We start from the raw sequence: 17,619 nt of genomic DNA, 5'->3' as shown, positions 1-17,619 counted from the left end.
TGAACTAAGGAAGTTAAAGGAGGTCATTTGTTAAGGAAAACTGATTACATATTGTTAACTCTGGGGGACTGAATGGAAAACCACTGTCACGAAAACAGCTTTAACAATTAGACCTGATATTTGATTTGCGAGGTTGCCCACCTGAAAGGATGAATCACAAAGGCACCCGCAGCCTGCCATGGGGGACCTGAGGGACTTTGGACCACAGGCTGCTGTCACCATCACCCCTCCACTGCACTCAAGTCTTTCAAAGATCTGCTCACATGTGGGAGCCCTGTAACCTGCTCCAGGTGGAAAGATATTAACACTAGAAGAGGTTTCTTTCCTTGGGGTGTATGTGTAGAAGCAAGAGAGAGAAAGCTAGGAGAAATGTAAGTGACTGAAGACAGAGAGTTGGGGGAATGTGTGCATGGGGGTGTGCACGCGTGCAAACACGGAGTAGGCTCCAGCCCATGGCCCTACAGCAGCAGTGTCTTCTCAGTGGGCGACTCCAGGGTAGCTGAACGGAAACTGCCCTACTCGCTGGGGGACAGAATAGGAGCCCTTAGCAGCTCTGCCCTTCACGTGGGGTTCCAGATGCTACCTTGGAAGCGGCAGAAAAGCTGAGTGGGAAGGCAGAATATTCGGGCTTGGTCACGTGTTGGTTATCCAAGTCAGGCGGACAAGCCTAACAGAACTGAATGACCGCCTTTCCGTGTCCTCCCAACCGTGAGCCAGGCCCGCAGTGCAGGAGAAGAAGCAGAATGAGCTCACTGGTTCTGAAAGTACATTCAAGGCCTTGACTGCCATGCTAAGTGAGGCAGAAATTTCTAGTTGTCTACCAGTATTCATTCTCCTGTTCTTCCTTAGAAACAGAACTCTTGTTTAATTCCAAGGGGCAATGTGTCCAGCTAGAAAACCACCTTTCCCAGCCTCACCCGCAGCTGAGTGACTAAATTCCGGTCAAGGAAATATAAGCAGAGATTACTGGGTATGACAGTTGAGGAGAACAGAAAGCTGGGATGCACATTTTTGCTCTTTGCTCTTCTTCTTTTCCCTGCCTGGAATATAGACATGATGGCTGGTGCTCCAACAGTCATTTTGGAGCAGAAGCAAACTTGAGGATGAAAGCCACTCACTAACAAGGGTGGAGCAGAAAGACAGAAGAAGCCCCGGTCTCTGATCACTGTGGAGCCCCGCGTCAGCCCTGAAACGCCATCCTCTGGACTTGTATGTGAGAGGGAAAACAAAACACTTGAGGTGATGAGTCTGCGCTGCGGTTTTATCGCAGGGCGGGAGGGGTGGGGTGTGGGGAGGCTTGAGTCTGCTCAGAGTTGAGCACTATTTCTAAGTCATGAAATGAGGAACATGGCCATCTCAGCACTGGCAGTGGGTAGCCCCAAAGGTTTGATTCACTCAAAGTTTGTCAGACTGGAAGAAGAAGCACCCATTTATGAGGGGGCAGCCACCGTGAAAGGGGGGAGCAGAAATCTGGCCGTGGTGACTCTGCACCACAACACGTTCTAGGCACACTGGCCCTGCTCTCCCTCCTCTCACTGGCTCAGAACATTCTAGCTCTCCTGAGGTTCAGGCCCCATTGTCCCTATGTGCTCAGGTAAATGGGACCCACATGGCCTTGGGGTTTGGGTGGGAGTTGGGCTGCCAGAGCCCTCGCTTCCTGGACCTCACCCTCATCCAGCTCTGCTTGGCAGCCCTCCCCCTGAGGCCGCTGACCAGTGAAGTGGCCTCCTTCCAAGTCCCAGAAGTCTGTCCATCTGACTCGTCACGAGTCAGGCCAGGAGGGCTGCTGTCAGGAGCGCCCTATGTCTAATGAGCTGTTTTACATTATCTTTTCCGTACTAGGTCGTTAATATCGGTGTGTGCTTTGCGCTTACAGCACGTTTCAGTTGAGATTAGCCACCCTTCAAGGGTTCAATAGCCACAGGTGGTGAGTGGCTCCCGTCTGGAACAGCTCGGGTCCTGAGGGTTGGTGGGAAAGCTTCACGTCCTCCAAAGCACAAAGCACTTTGTGAATACGTACATGCAATTACAAAGAGCAGCCTGGGCTGAAAACGCCTTTTCTCCTAAGCCTCAACACCACTTGATAGCATCGATTTTTAAAAACTTGTCCATCTGTTTTTAATGAAGTGTGTTTGTTTTAGTTTGCCCTTCCCTGACCATGAGGGAAATGGCCAAGTCCATTTTTATAGGTTGACTGCTAATCACAGTTGTCTTCTGTGAATTATCTTAGCCAGATCCTTTGCCCATTCTGGGTTTTTCGTTTGTTTTTTGGCCGCACCGCGCAGCCTGTGGGATCTTAGTTCCCCGACCAGGGATGGAACCTGGGCCCTCGGCAGTGAAAGCACAGAGTCCTAACCACTGCACCGCCAGGGAAGTCCCCTTTGCCCATTTTTAAAGCTGGGCACTTTGACTTTTTCTCATGGTATATTTTGAATATTAATTCTTTGTCAGATATGAAGAAAAAGTTTTCCCTGGTCTGCACTTCACTCTATTGTGCCTTCGTCAATCTGAACACTTTTTGGTTTTCTGTAGTCAAGTAGGTCAGTCTTTTCCTTGGTAGCATCTGGGTTTGGTGACTCGGTGAGGACGGCTCACACTCCCCAGGATGACAAAAATATTCTCCTATATTTTCTGCAAATATTCTATGCTGGTTTTTTGTTTGTTTAGCTCACTGCTGCACATGGAATTTATTTTCACCCAGCACTGTTCCCAGCACAGCTTACAAAATGTCAGCCCCCGGTGCTTGTTTGGGGAGGGAGGAGCTCCCTGGAAAGGGCCTGTTGGGTGAGAAATGCAGAAGCAGGGCTGAAAAGAGCCGCACTTGAAGGACAGATAGGGCAGAGCCGCAGCGAGGGTGGGGGGCGGAGGCTCAGGCCTCGAGCCCCTCAGACCTCTCACCCAGGCCGCAGTCCCCAGCGGGGATCCCCAGGCAGACTTCCTAACTCTGCAGAACCTCAGCTCCCCTCTATAAAATGAGGATCTTCGCGCCTCATAGCACAGTTTTGGGGATTCAATTGCCTCTCTGTGGCTCCCTTTCCTTCTTTCTAAAGGGAGTAAGACAGAATGAAGTAAGTCAGAAAGAGAAAAACAAATACCACATATGTATGGAATCTAAAAAAGTGGTACTGATGAACCTAGTGGCAGGGCGGGAATAAAGATGCAGATGTAGAGAATGGACTTAGGACACGGGGAGGGGGAAGGGTAAGCTGGGACGAAGTGAGAGAGTGGCATGGACATATATACACTACCAAACGTAAAGTAGGTAGCTAGTGGGAAGCAGCCGCATAGCACAGGGAGATCAGCTCGGTGCTTTGTGACCACCTAGAGGGGTGGGATAGGGAGAGTGGGAGGGAGGCTCAAAAGGGAGGGGATATGGGGATATATGTATACGTATAGTTAATTCACTTTGTTGTACAGCAGAAAGTGACACAACATTGTAAAGCAATTATACTCCAATAAAGATATTAAAAAAAAATAAAGGGAATAAGAGTGTCTCTCCTCACAGGGTTGTGAGGAGGATAAAGTTAGCTAACACTCAGTGTCTTTCAACAGGGGACAGCATTGCTCATGGCTCAGTGAGTTGACAAGGCTCAGCTGGGCGGGTCTCACTTGGTGTTTCATGTCCTTATAGTCAGATATCAGCTGGCTGCGGCCACCTGAAGCTTGGCTGAGCTGGGTGTCCAAGACAGCTCACTCACAGGGTTGACAGTGGATGAGACTGCTGGTGGGAGTGGGGGTTGCTTTATAGAGGTGGTCAGGGAGGGCCTCCCTGAGGAGGTGATATTTTAGCTGAGGCCTGAATGGTGAGGAGACAGCCATGCAGATACCCAGGGGAAGCCTGTCTGCAGCTGAAGGAACAGCAATTATGAAGGCTATGATGCCAGGACCTCGGCTGGGAGATCTCAGCCCCAGCGGCAGGCGAACCCAACTGGCCAGAAAAGGGGGCAGCTGGTGCTCTCTGCTTGGGAGTGGGCTGTGCAGAAAGAAAAGAAAACACGATGCAGAGGTGGGTGGGCAGGAAGCCTGCCTAGCATGAGGCTTGGGAAAATAAGACTGGGGCCAGGATCTTCCTTCATCTGGAAAACTGCCTCACTTGTTCAGTCCGGGCCTTCTAGCTGAATTAGGATATTCCCCCCATTCCTCAAGTTTTATTATTGCCACCAGTGACACGTCAGTGACAGCTTAGCCCAGCAGAAATAGCATGACTGGAGACAGAATGCAAAATAACAAGGCACCTTTTATGAAGCGAGCCCAGCAGGCGCCCTGAACACCCCTCACTCTGTTCCCTTCTCTTTGACATGAAAGCTGAGTTTACCCATCAGATAAAAAATAATTTGCTAAATATCACAGTGGAGTTATTTCTAAGTGGCTTCAGTTACTGGCATAAGATGCAGGGCTGTCTTAACAGTGAGGTGCATTTGGACAACAAAAGCAGGGATTTGGAGCAAAACCCCAGAGAAATGAGGCACAAATTCACAGTTCAGTCAGGTGCTATTATAGGCTGGATGGTTTAGCTATTGGAGTCCCACCAATTCCAATGCTGATCTCATCTGGAAACCCCCTCACAGACACACCCAGAAATGTTTAGCCAAACAATCTGGGTGCCCTGTGACCCAGTCAAGTTGACACCTAAAATGAACCATCATGCCCGGTCCACACATTAACTCACTTTACTGAAACTCCTTCAGGTGGCTCTGATTGTCACTCCATGGTCTAGTGAAGAATTTGAGGCTCAAAGCTTCTAAGCTGGCCAAAAGCCACACAGCCTGTCACAGTGCGTGCCAGACCCGAAGCCAGGGCTCTCTGACTTCACAGCTGTGCTGGTTCATTTTCCCTGGCACCTGGCTGCAGTGTGGTTCATAAATACTGTGCAGGTGTGGGTACCGGTTAGAGAAGTCTGGGAACCCCATGCCTAGGGAGGGGTTGCAGGGTAACTGGTTAGGAGAAAAATTCTACCAGTGCCTGGAGCCCCCTCTTTAGAGAACAAGCATGCTTACCTGGGAAGAGGAGGCTGATCTAGAACTCTGTTAAGTCTCTCCCAGCTTCAGGTACCACCCTCCTCCTGGGGGCAGTTTATGTGAATTGCAAGGTAAGGGGTAAGGGTCTCAGAGGAAATTTTTTGCTGTACGCGGGCCTCTCACTGTTGTGGCCTCTCCCATTGCGGAGCACAGGCTCTGGACGCGCAGGCTCAGCGGCTATGGCTCACGGGCCCAGCTGCTCTGCGGCATGTGGGATCTTCCCGGACTGGGGCACGAACCCGCGTCCCCTGCATCAGCAGGCGGACTCTCAACCACTGCGCCACCAGGGAAGCCCTGTCCGGCTGTTTTATGGCCTGCCTCTGGCTGTGGCGAGGTGGGGGGCAAGGGAGTGGGGCAGGCAATGCGGCCACCGGGCAGCCCGGGCCAGCCCTGCAGGGAAGGCGCCACAGCCAGCAGCTGCTCCCCCACCACCAGCCGCTTTTTCTCCACTCCCCTCCCCTGGAGGCCTTCCTGGCTGCTTCTCCCAGAGCTCAGCCCACTGGCCTCCAGCCAGGCTAGCACCTGGCAGGTGGATGAAGGCAGGTGAGTCACAACTTCCTGGAAAACTAGAGTTTGTTCTAGACAAACTCCCAGAGGGCAGAGGCCATGTCCAAGCAGCTCCTCCGGCAGCCTTGCCCAGTATGTGCTGGGCCAGGCACATAAACTGCCATTGGAAGAGAGGTGGGGCCCTACAGGCTCCCCCGGGTGTGGGACCCACAGCTTCTGGCCGTGCCTCCTCCCAGTCCAGCTCAGCTCCCTGCTCCCAGGGAGCCAGGACTGGGCTCAGGAGTTGAAGAACAGGAAACAGCTTCTGACTGAATGTGTCTCCAACTGTGACGCATGCAAAAAGTCACCTAAGATCTTGCTAACGTGCAGGTTCTCATTCAACAGGCGTGGAAGAAGCCAAGCCTCTGCTCGCTAACAAGCTCCTGGGGATGCAGATGATGCTGGCTCCCAGCCCACACTTCGAGTATCGGGAGGATCCCTGTCTACTGCACTCCCAGGGTGTGCTTTGGTTCAAAGAGAAGATATCCCAGCAGGGGCTGGCAGACGCGGAAGGGGAGCAGCGTCAAGCAATGAAAATATGAGAGCTTGGGGGTCAGGCAAATGGTCACTTCACCTGTCTGAGCCTCGGTTTCCTCAGCTATAAAATGAAAATAACTACAGTACTTCACTGGAGTTCCTGAGGAATCAAATGTCCTCACATTTATAAAGTCTGAATTACTGTTTCTGAGCAATCAGAATATCAGAGATCAGTACATCTGCTTACAGAAGTGCATTTGACCAAGATGGAGTAAGGATTTTTAAAACCCTTGGACATCAGGTAATGATGGACGGTGATCCTGAGACTCAGGAAATAAACAAGATAAGACCTATGATGGCCCTAGCTTGCTGCCTTCAGAAAGTTTCCAGAGGTGGTGCAGAAAAGGGAAACCCAAGTGGAGCCCAGTGGACTCTCTGAGTTGAAGAGATGGAGCTGAGAGTTGGGGGAGACCCATGCAGCTAGAGGTCGAAGGACAGAGTCCTGGAGAGAAGAGAGCTGTCCAGAGAGATCTCCAGAGACCGGCAAAGGATTGCCTTTGAGTATCTGCCGAGACTGATCAGCTCAGGCATGTGAGGAAACTACCCACTGTCATGGAAAGAACCTTCCAAAAGGAGGGCCAGGAACAGTGCCTATTCCCACCAGCCAGACTGGAAAACATGGACGTTGAGTATTCAGAAAGGTCTTGCCTCAGTAGTGGAGAATAATTAACCCCAGACAGCACTGCTCTGGTCCTGCCTACCCAATCTTAAAGCAAGACTCAAGAGTCAAAAGATGATTTAACTGCATCCCAGAAAAAAGCTCAAGAATTTAAAAACATCCAGCACGCAGCAAGGTAAAATCACAATGTCTGACATCCAGTCAAAGATTACTAGACACGCAATGAAGCAGAAAAACACGACTATGGTGAGGAACAAAAGGCCATCAACTGAAATCAACCCAGAATTGACACAGATGTCAGAGTTAGCACACAAAGACATGAAAACAATTATTATAATTGTATTTCATATGTTGAAAAGCTACATAGAACCATGGAGAATAGTTTTATTTTTTTTAAGATTTTTTATTTATTTTATTTATATTTGGCTGTGTAGGGTCTTAGTTGCAGCACACAGGATCTTCGCTGAGGCATGTGGGATCTTTCTTTGCTGCGCACGGGCTTCTCTCTAGTTGTGGCATGTGGGTTTTCTCTTCTCTAGCTGTGGCATGCAGGCTCCAGGGCACGTGTGCTCTGTAGTTTGCGGCACCAGGACTCTAGCTGAGGCGCATAAGCTCAGTAGTTGTGGCATGTGGGCTTAGTTGCCCCACGGCATGTGAGATCTTAGTTCCCTGACCAGGGGTCAAACCCACAGCCCCTGCATTGTAAGGTGGATTCTTTACCACTGGACCACCACAGAAGTCCCTAACCATGGAGAATATTTTTAAAAGACCAAAATTCAAACTTCATCTCAATACTACAGTGTCTCAGATAAAAAGCAATATTGGATGGGATTACTGGAAGATTAGACATTACGAAAGAAAAGATTAGTGAACTTGAAGACAGTAATAGAACTTATCTAAAACGAAACAGAGAGGAGAAAAAAGATCTTAAAAAAAATTAAAGGAGTATCAGTGAGCTCTGGAACAACTTCCAGCAACCTAACATACATGTAATTGGAGTCCCAGAAGGAAGTGGGGATGCAAACAGAAATTTTTTTTTTTTTTTTTTTGCGGTATGCGGGCCTCTCACTGTTGTGACCTCTCCCGTTGCGGAGCACAGCCTCCGAACGCACAGGCTCAGCGGCCATGGCTCACGGGCCCAGCCGCTCCGCGGCACGTGGGATCTTTCCGGACCGGGGCACGAACCTACGTCCCCTGCATCGGCAGGCGGACTCCCAACCACTACGCCACCATGGAAGCCCCAGAAGATATTTATTCTGATTTAGTAGGTCTAGAATAGGGCCCAAGAACTTGCATTGCTAACACGTTCCCAGGTAATGCTAGTGCTTTGGTCCAAAGACTACACTTTAAGACCTACTTCTCTAAGGCAGAAGTCAGCAAACTATATCCTCTGGGCCAAACCTACCAGCTTTTGTAAAGTTTTATTGGAATGCAGTCACGCTTATTTCTTTACATATTCTCTATGCCTACTTTCATGCTCCAAAAGCCGAGTTGAATAGTTGCAACACAGATCGTATGGTCTATAAGGCCTAAACATTTACTATTTGGTCCTGTACCAAAAAGGTTTGCTGACCTCTGTTTCAGGGATAAGTAGGGTTCAGGGTGTTTGGAGCCAAAGCACCAGCACCATCAGCTGGCTCTGCCACTCACAACTGCAGAATCTGACCAAAGAGGGCCCATCCCCAGGGAGGAGAGCCCAGGACCTCAGCAGCTACTGAGGGTCATATTCCCAGATGACATCCAAGTGATCCTGACAGATAGCAGGATTTGGTGAAAATGATGCCGCAGCATCGGACCTCATTTTCACTGGGGCCTGCCAACCACTCTGCTGCCTCCCTGAAGGCAAACATCTTCCCAAAGAGATGGGGAAAGTTAAGTCCCCTTTGCCAGGAATGCTGGTAGCTATTATTGTTGATGAGAACAAAACAAGAGCACAGATGGAATGAGGCTGAGACAGGGAGCCACCCAAGAACAAGGGTCTCAGGGGCCCCGTCCACTGTACATCCATCCAACCATCCGTCTTATCCATCCACTATCTAACCACTTATTCTTCCAGTTACCCATTCATTCCATTTATCTTTCCATCCACCATCCAATCATAATCTATCCACCATCCACCCCTGCAACCTTCATCCATCCATCCATCTGATAATCCATTCAACCCTTCATTCATTTATTTGTTCAAGAATATTTATTGAGCAGCTATTATATCCTGGGCACTGTGCTAGCTGCTGGGAATGCAGCTGGGAACAAGAAAAATGTGGCTTCTACCCTCATGAAGTTTACAGCCTTGTGGGGAGACAGACAACAAGTAATCACACACACATGCACAAATCAGAATTACATTTGTGTTAACTGCTATGAAGAAGTTCAGGTAAAACCAGGGAGGCTAAGGAAAGCTTCCGTGAGGAAGTGATGTTGGAGCTGGGGCCTGAAAAGGAGTGGAGTTGGCCAGGCTAAGCAGGAGAAAGAGCATTCGAAGAATCAGACGCCAAAGCAGGAAGTAGCAGTGGGGAGGGGCAAGAGCTAAGATTGGAGAGGAGGAGGGACCAGGGGCCAGCCCTGCAGGTCAGGTAAGGAGTTTGGTCTATATCCTAAGAGGACTGAGGGCGATTAAAAAACGTAGGCATTAAAAAAAAAAAAAAAAAAGTAGGCATAGGCCTACATGATTATACTGGCAATTTAAGGCAATCAGTGTATTGGTCCTGTAGACTGTGGAGGGTACGTTTGATGAGGGTCAGAGTGGAATCAGGTGGACAAGTTCAGAAGCTGCCTCCAGGTGAGAAATAATGGTGGCTCAGACTTGGGAAGGAGGGGGAGATGGAGAAAAGTGGACAAATTCTAAATATGGGCTTAGATTGGGCTCCATGTCAACTCAGCAGAGGCCAGAAGGAGACGGGTCCTAGGAGCAGGGTTGGGGGTGCTGGCCAGGAGGAAAGGGATCTTGACAGGATGCCAAAAGCCCACACCCCTAATTTACCATCCTTCCAGGACCTTCCCTTGCACACCCCTAATTTACCATCCTTCCAGGACCTTCCCTTGCACTCAGCTGATCACCTTGTGCCAGTGAGTAAAAGTTCAGCTCCCAGGTCAGGCCCAACCGGAGTGACCAAGCGTCCAGTTTGCCTACGATTGAGGAGTTTCCCCGGACAAAGGACTTTCAGTGCTGGTCACCCTACGCCCAAAATCCATGTTGGCAGGGGCAGTCAACAGCCTTGGGAGGTAGCTTGGGAAGTGTAAGACACAATGTCCAGAGAATGGGCTGAATGCACATCCCCCTGGTTCTGGGCAAACGGGAACACGATTACTGAGCATCCAAGAGCCGCATCTCCACCTGCACAGTATTCTCCTCTTACTGAGTGCTCTTATGACTACTGTCTCTCTGAGCCCTACAACAGTCCATGAGGAGGACCAGCCACATATCATAAATGAGGAAATTGAGGCCTTGGATGGGGGGAAAGGGAGGCACTGTTAAATGGTTGGCCCGAGTCCCCCCAGCTAGGGAAGAGCCGAGTAGAAGTCAAAGCCGCACCTCCCACCTGTGGCACAGCTGCCCACGCCTCGCTGGGTGTGGAACCAGGAGTGGCCTTGGCCTAGGGCTTTAGTGGGGAGACAAACGTGTTCCCCCGAGCCTGGCCTTAGCAAGCTCCCAGCCTAAAGGGGCAGAGAATGGCGTCCACAAACTGTGATGCCACAGGACAGCCTGAGCTCAGTGTGGGGACAAAAGAAACATGGGGCCACGAGATCTCAGGAAGAAAGGGTGCAGGCAGAGGGGTCAGTGAAGAGGGACCCGGAAGGATTGATCAAACCCCTGTGTCTTCAGCTGTGGCTCGAGGTGCATAGCCAGATCACCGCTTCCCCAACCCGGGGCAGCTCGGTGACATCATGGCCTCTCAGTCCCACCCCAGACCTACTGCATCAGTCTCTCCAAGGAATGGTGGCCCAGGACTCCCTGTTTTTAGAGCTCAGCAAGCGGTTCAGATGACGACCCAGGTCTGCAAATGATCTCCAGCCAATTTCTGTGGCCCCTCCCAGCCACGTAAATGTCTTGAAATACACATGAGGAGTCCGTCAGCAGGTTCTCAGTGGGCAGCCACCTATGAGACCGGTAATGTTAATACACCCATTTCACAGATTAGGAAACTGGCCCACACTAAGACAAGCTAGTTCATGGCTCATTTCACTTGGTCTTAATTCCACCCAGAACCCAAGTTGTCTCAAACCTGTGCTTCACATCTGTGCATATTAAACTAATCCACAGGTGGGCAAACTTTTCCTGCAAAGGGCAAGAAAGTATATCTCAGGCTCTGTGGTCCACACAGCCTCTGACGCAGCGGCTTGACCCTGCCACAGCGGCACAAAAGCAGCCTTAGACATTATGTAAACGAGCAAGTGCAGCTGTGTTCTAATAAAACTTTATTGCTAGACACTGAAATTTGAATTTCATACATTTGACATCACAAAATATTTTTCTCCTTTTGATTTTTTTCCAATGATGAAATAAAATTCATATTTTATGGAAAGACAAAAAAAACCATAAAATTTTTCTCTGCCCATTTGGGCCTCCTCCCTCCCCTTTGGCGTATACTGTGCACCTGCATTATCCAGACCTCCTTAGGAGATAACACTCCTTCTTAATCTTGTAAAGGGTCATGATGACCCATAATTCCTTAGAAGATAACCTTCCTTCTTAATCTTGTAAGGGGTCACAATGACCCACTACTTCTTGTACCTCTGGATCTGGGTTGTGTAAACTGTCAATAGGTCATTTGTCTCAAAAATTATATAACTGTGCTTTGACCTCTCCCGGGCAGAGCCGTCCTCAGGGCTTTCTGAGAGGCTGTCTCCCGGGTTATAATCTTCAGGTTGGCTTGAATAAAATTTTCCATTTCTTTCTTAGATTGACTACTGATTAATTTTTTCATCGATACCAACCATTTAAAAATATAAAAACCGTTCTTAGCTCACAGGCCACACAAAAACAGGCATCAGGTCAGATTCGGCACTGGCCGTAGTTGTGCCCGCACTAGTCCACCCACATATAGACAAGCAACGCTCCGTAGCAACGAGCTGGCGTATCCGGGCCCTGTGGGCAGTGTTGGTCTCCGACCCATCACTTCACTCCCCCACCCCTTGCCCTGCCCCGTGCTCCTCTTTGCTTGTCCTTGGGCCTGCCCAGCCTGACCTCTTTGACTCCCAGATTTGCACGCACCCCTTGGATCCCCAAGCATAGTCAGTACTAACCACTGTGCCATCTTGCCTTAACAAGTCTAGCCCAGGGCCCCACTGCCCGTTGTGCTTTCCAGAGATCAGGCACATTAACTGCCTACCATATGGAAATTCAAGGTAAGGGCACCTATTTATTTTAAAAGAAAATCATATCCTCCCAGTCAGTTTGCAACCCACAGCCTAAGGTGGGGAGGCATCCCCAGCCCTGGGTAAGCCTGTTGTCAGAATCAAACAGTGTAGAAGTCACACTGGTTCCATGCTTTTCACAAACAGCCCCTGAAGTTCTAGTGTGACACTGAACTTTTTTTTCAGCGGATTATTTTAGCTACCAGCCAGTTCTGGGATCTCTCTTCCCTGGGGTCAAGTTCAAAGAGAATTCCAATGTGATTAAGTAAACATATGCAAGTAATAGATTTATGTGCTGCTGTGCTATTCTTTGTGATGCTGGCATTGGGGGTAGGGAATTATAACAGCTCCTGGGTGCTCAGCTTATTTCCTAAGAAATTAACTCATCAGGCCCCAATGCGGATGAAAACACTTCTTGGGACATTGGAAATTCAAAGTGAAATGCATGCGTGGCTCTATCATTTGAAGAGGACAAGGGAGAGAAAGATCAGGGGGAGGCAATGATTTGAACACGAAAGGACGGGTGAGGGGTGAGCTGATGAATCTCTGCTGTTTGTGGATGCGTGTGGTTCGTGGAGAGAAGCGGAAACAAGTCAGGTACTTCTGTCCATCACAGCTGAGAAACTGGACTGTAAATGGGACCTGGAGCAGTGAGATGAAACTGCCCCACGTGGGCAGTTAATGGAAACGTGGAGAGCTTTTCTCTTTTAACAAAGTACTTGAGCTATTATCTCAGCATACCCGCGGCGCACAGGGACCACACAGGCGGCTGGGCTGCCCGGGCAGCTAGAGCCGAAATAAATTCCCTCTCAACTCGGCAAGCAGATGCTCTGGTCCTGATCTGCCGCCGGCAACAAATGATGTTTGGGACCCAACCCTTCCCCAGCCACCCCTTCTTTACACCCCAGGGTACAGAGGCCCTTTAGGAAAACCATTAGTCAACAGATTCATTTCACAGCCTTATCCCTATACATGCCCCCATTGAATCCTCACAACCACCCTGCGAGGAGGCTTTATCATCACTCCACCTTGCACATGGGACAATCCCATCTTACAGAGGAGAAAACTGAGGCTCAGGGAGGTGATCGAGGCAGAGCGAGGGCTGGAGATCAAGTCAGCACAGTGAATCCTGAGCTCTTTTCCTCATGCCACGGAGACAGGACCCTCGGTCTCCTGCAATACACCATGCCTCAGCCCTCACGTCAAACCCAAGCAACCGCTCAGCTCAAGACTCGCTGAGGATGGAGAAGTGGACCTGGCCTTGAACGGGAAAAAGAAGGGGGAGGGGGCCTTATAAAAGCAAGTGGGGTCCCACTCCCATCTGAGTGAGAAGAGACTGCGTGGCCGTGTCTGGGAAACCCGCATGGTGTTCATGAGAGCTTTACGGGCATCGAAGTCGAGCTGCATCTTGAGAGAACCCATTCCATGGGAAAGGGAGCCTAGGCGGAAACTCTTGGCCCAGTCAACAGATTCGCCGGAGGGGAGACTCTGATTTCGGTGAGGGATTTGTTGTTTCCACTGGTTGGTCCCTCAGCCGGCCCCATGGATCCATGAAGGAACTTTACAGACAGCAGAGTTGGTGAGAGAGAGGGAGCGTACCGTGTGCTCCTTAAGACTCAGGTTCTGAGGCCAGGCAGACTGAACCGATGCCTGCTGCCCATGTGACCTGTGTAAGTCACTTGACTTCCCTGTGTGTATGTGGGATGAAGAAAATGAGTGATTTTGTGATTTTCTAATTCTATCGTTCTTGTATTCTTGGCATGAAAGAAAGGAGACATGTGTAAGATAGAAGAAATCTGGTAAAAATCCTGCAGTTGAACTTGAATAGGAAGCAGCAGTAAGTATCATGATGCATTTTATCTTTAACGAAAGAAAAGAACTAGTTCTGAGATTTACGCACTGAAAAGGCCCAGAAACAATCACCAACCCAAGAGAAATAAGCATCCCTCACACCCAGAAAGCGCTTCTAAAATACCATTTCCTACTGGAAGGAACCAGGGCTGCTTGGAGAAATGATGGGTTCCAGGACCGGCTCAGGAAATATACAAGATGAGACTAAGCCATCAAAGAGTCATGACAAAGGACTCAAGGGTCACTGGCTCAAGCTGAGAAAATCTGAGCATCGCTAAGGGTAATAACTGCTGTGGATCGAAACACACCAAACATACTTAAATCCATGAGATCATTAATGGTGCTAAACCTAACTGATTACCATCAGAGGATGCTAGAGAACCCAGTTCTTATTTTGAAAACTGATAAAATTAAAGCAATCAAGCATTTAACCTATCTTTCCAGAAAGGACTGTGCCACTGAGGAAGCAAAGAGTTGATAGAGGGACATTTCTCATTATGGAAGTAACTAAGCTAATAAATAAAGAACAATGATAGAATTAGAATGTCCCATTTTGCAGCCCCTAATAAACTAATGGACCTAAGCATTGCTCCTCAATGGCTGCTAATACCACAGAGAGATAGAGATAGCTGCAGAGATAGAGATAGAGACAGAGACAGAGAATCAGACATTAACTGCCTTCTGATAGAAGCACACAGCACCGCCTATGAAGTAGTAATGACTAAAAAAAAAAAAAAACGAACTTGAATCTGATCAAGCTTCTGGATTCAACTACCAGTTTATAGGAAATACAGCAGAAGAGCATGTTAAAGGACACCAAGGGGCTGCAATCAGCAAAGCCCAGACTGGGGAAGCCCCACAAACAGCCTGGTTTCTTGTATGATTAAATTGCAAGAAGGAAAAAAACAGATGGAGGGGGAGACTGTAGAATAAAAGAACCACAAATTTAGCAACAGATGAACCAGTCACCACGTACGAAGGTCTGCGGATCCTGATTCAAATAAGCAAACTGTTTAAAAAAGTTGACATCTATGAGACAACTGGAAATTTGAACACTGACTTGGTATTGGATGATATTAAGAAATCATTACACATTTCTTTTAGGGGTGGTAATTCTATTGGGGCATGTCTTTTTAGAAATATCCAATGCATCCTTATCTCAGACACATACTGAAATATTTACGTGACTCTGCAGTTGAACTCTGAATAGTTTTGGCCACTGGAAAACCTCAGAGCCCAGGCTTCAGTGGGGGTGATGATGCCAATTCTGGGGTATCCAAGAGATGGTGCCTGGTGGAAGATGGCCAATGCCTAGCGGAACCTTGGGAAGCCCACGGCGCCACCTGGTGGATGAGAACTTGATCCTTAGCATGTTTAAGTTACCTCATGGGAAATGCTAGAGATGCCGTGTGTACAGCTGGGGTAGAATCAGGTCAGTTGGGATTATTACTCGTAACATGGCTCTTCCATACGCACAGGCTCGTAAGGTCTACAGAAATTCAGGCAGCATATTATTTACAAAAAGGTGACAATTTCTCGTACAAACCTGGAAGGACTTTTTCTAAAAACTCAAATTTCTTGGCAGTTTCCCGCAAGAAAAGAGAATCCAATGGCTTCTCCTGTTCAAGGTCATTTGAACCCTAGTATATTTGGGTTTAAATACACAGACCCTTCCTTTTCCTTAGAAAAATTTTCCCATATCAGTAGTGCCCAAACTTTGGAAGGCAGCGGACTCACTTGTTAAAAATACAGGTTCTGGCCATCCACCACCCCAGACCTTTATGGGTGGGTCTAGGAGAACCAGGGCCCTTAACAAACTCACAGACCTCCAGGAAAGGCTCAAAAGAAGAAGAAGAAGGAAAAGCAGACGTCCCTCTCCCCTTCCCATTTGTTCAAACTCGGGACATTCAAAGGCCCTGGCCTCTGTCCTGTAAGGCAGGTGCTCGCTCTGTGTCTCGAAGGTGCTGAAGCCTCAAGAGTGGGCCCAGATTACAGGCCCATGACCAAGGCCAGAAGACGGTCATGATGTTTCCCCGCTGTCCTGACCAGCTGATTACAGAATTTCCAAACTGCCCAGCTGCTCTATCTTCCCGTGGATCCAAGAAGAGGGAGGGAACACCTGATAGAATGACGACTTGGGGATGCGGATGGCTGATCTCTGAGGATGGAGCAGGCCCCTTCTTTATGCCCCAGACCTTGTGCAGGAAACAGAAGACCTGGCCCCTGCCCAAAGGGACTCAGAGTCTAATCAGCCTTACTTCATATCCTCTCCTTCATCCACCCTCCACTCCATCCTCACCTGGCCCTATCCTGGACCAGGGCTTCCTATCTCCCTTGGACCATCCCAATAATACCTACTCCACCATCACCCACTGAAGCCCAGCCCCTGAGATCTTCCAGTGGCCAGCATTATTCAGGGTTCAATTACAGAGTCGTTGTAGATATTTCAATATGGGTCTGAGCTAAGGATGCATCTGATGAGGACTCCTATTTCTTTAAAAAAAAATCCATAATGGAATTCTCACTCCTAAATATAATTAACAATGATTGATTAATACTAATCTTCTGAGCCTCTCACCTTTCCTAGCTGTCTTCCTTCTGTCTCACTTTCTTCCTAAAAAGAGGCAGGACCATGCTACAGCCCCTGTTTGAAGTCCTCTTTGGTCTCCTTTTTGCCTCCAGAATAAAGTCTAAACCTCTTGGCCTGACACCAAAGATTCCCACCACCTGGCCGCAGCTCACCTCTTCAGCCTCCTCTCCCGGTCAGCTGTCCACACTTCCTGTGCTCCAGCCACCAGAACTTAACCACCCTTCTCTGCTCACACCCCACACCATCTACCCACGCCACGTCGATCCTGGCAGTGCCTCAGCCAGGAGCATCCTCCCCCTTCCAAGGCCCCATCACCCTCTACCACATTTTCCCTCATGCTCCAGTTACAATGAAGTGCTCTCTCCACCCACAGCAGGTTACTTCGAACTGTACTATGACGTTTATTTCATCCTATCATGAACTCTGCATGTTGTTTCCCTCTTGGTCTAACTCTATCCCTCCCACTAGATGGAATGGCAGATCTCATTCATTCACCTCTGTCTTTCCCCCAATGCCTGCTTCAGTGCACGTTACCCAGCAGGTGCTATTTAATCTGTGTTTGTGGACTGACAAATAAATTGTCCTCTTGGGTGTTTTTATAAGAGAGCTTGTTCTCTAATAGTTCTTCAGGTGGTATTGCACACATGCCAGCCATCACACATGCCCAGAGGGATGATCCTAGCGTTGACATGGAATCCCATGTTGAGGGCATGAAATGCCCATGCCCCAGCAAGGCAGTACTTTCTTGATATGGGGGTAGTTTTAACTTCGGCATCCCGTTGATGGGAGACAATTGTTGTAGCCCACAGGCATCTTGCAGGCAGTGCCCAGCCAAAACAAGTTCTCCCTACTGAAATCTGAAAGGCTGAGAATCCCCTTCTGTGGCCCCGGGGGACGGCCACTGTCAGAGGAACTGCACCAGCTGCAGACCCAGCCTGGAGGGGGTCTATGCACCAGCCGAGAGGAAGTGACACCAGCACAGCAGAAGTAAAACCCCCCATGCTCATTCAGCCGATTGGGGGCCCGGCTCCGAAGCACCACCCACACCCAGCAGGGCTAGGAGATCTCTGCCCTGAACACACCCACCCTGAACCATGGAGGCT

This window comes from Stenella coeruleoalba (genome assembly GCF_951394435.1).
Source record: "Stenella coeruleoalba genome assembly, chromosome: 16".
In the NCBI taxonomy this organism is placed as follows: Eukaryota; Metazoa; Chordata; class Mammalia; order Artiodactyla; family Delphinidae; genus Stenella; species Stenella coeruleoalba.
This window is presented reverse-complemented; position numbering follows the sequence as displayed.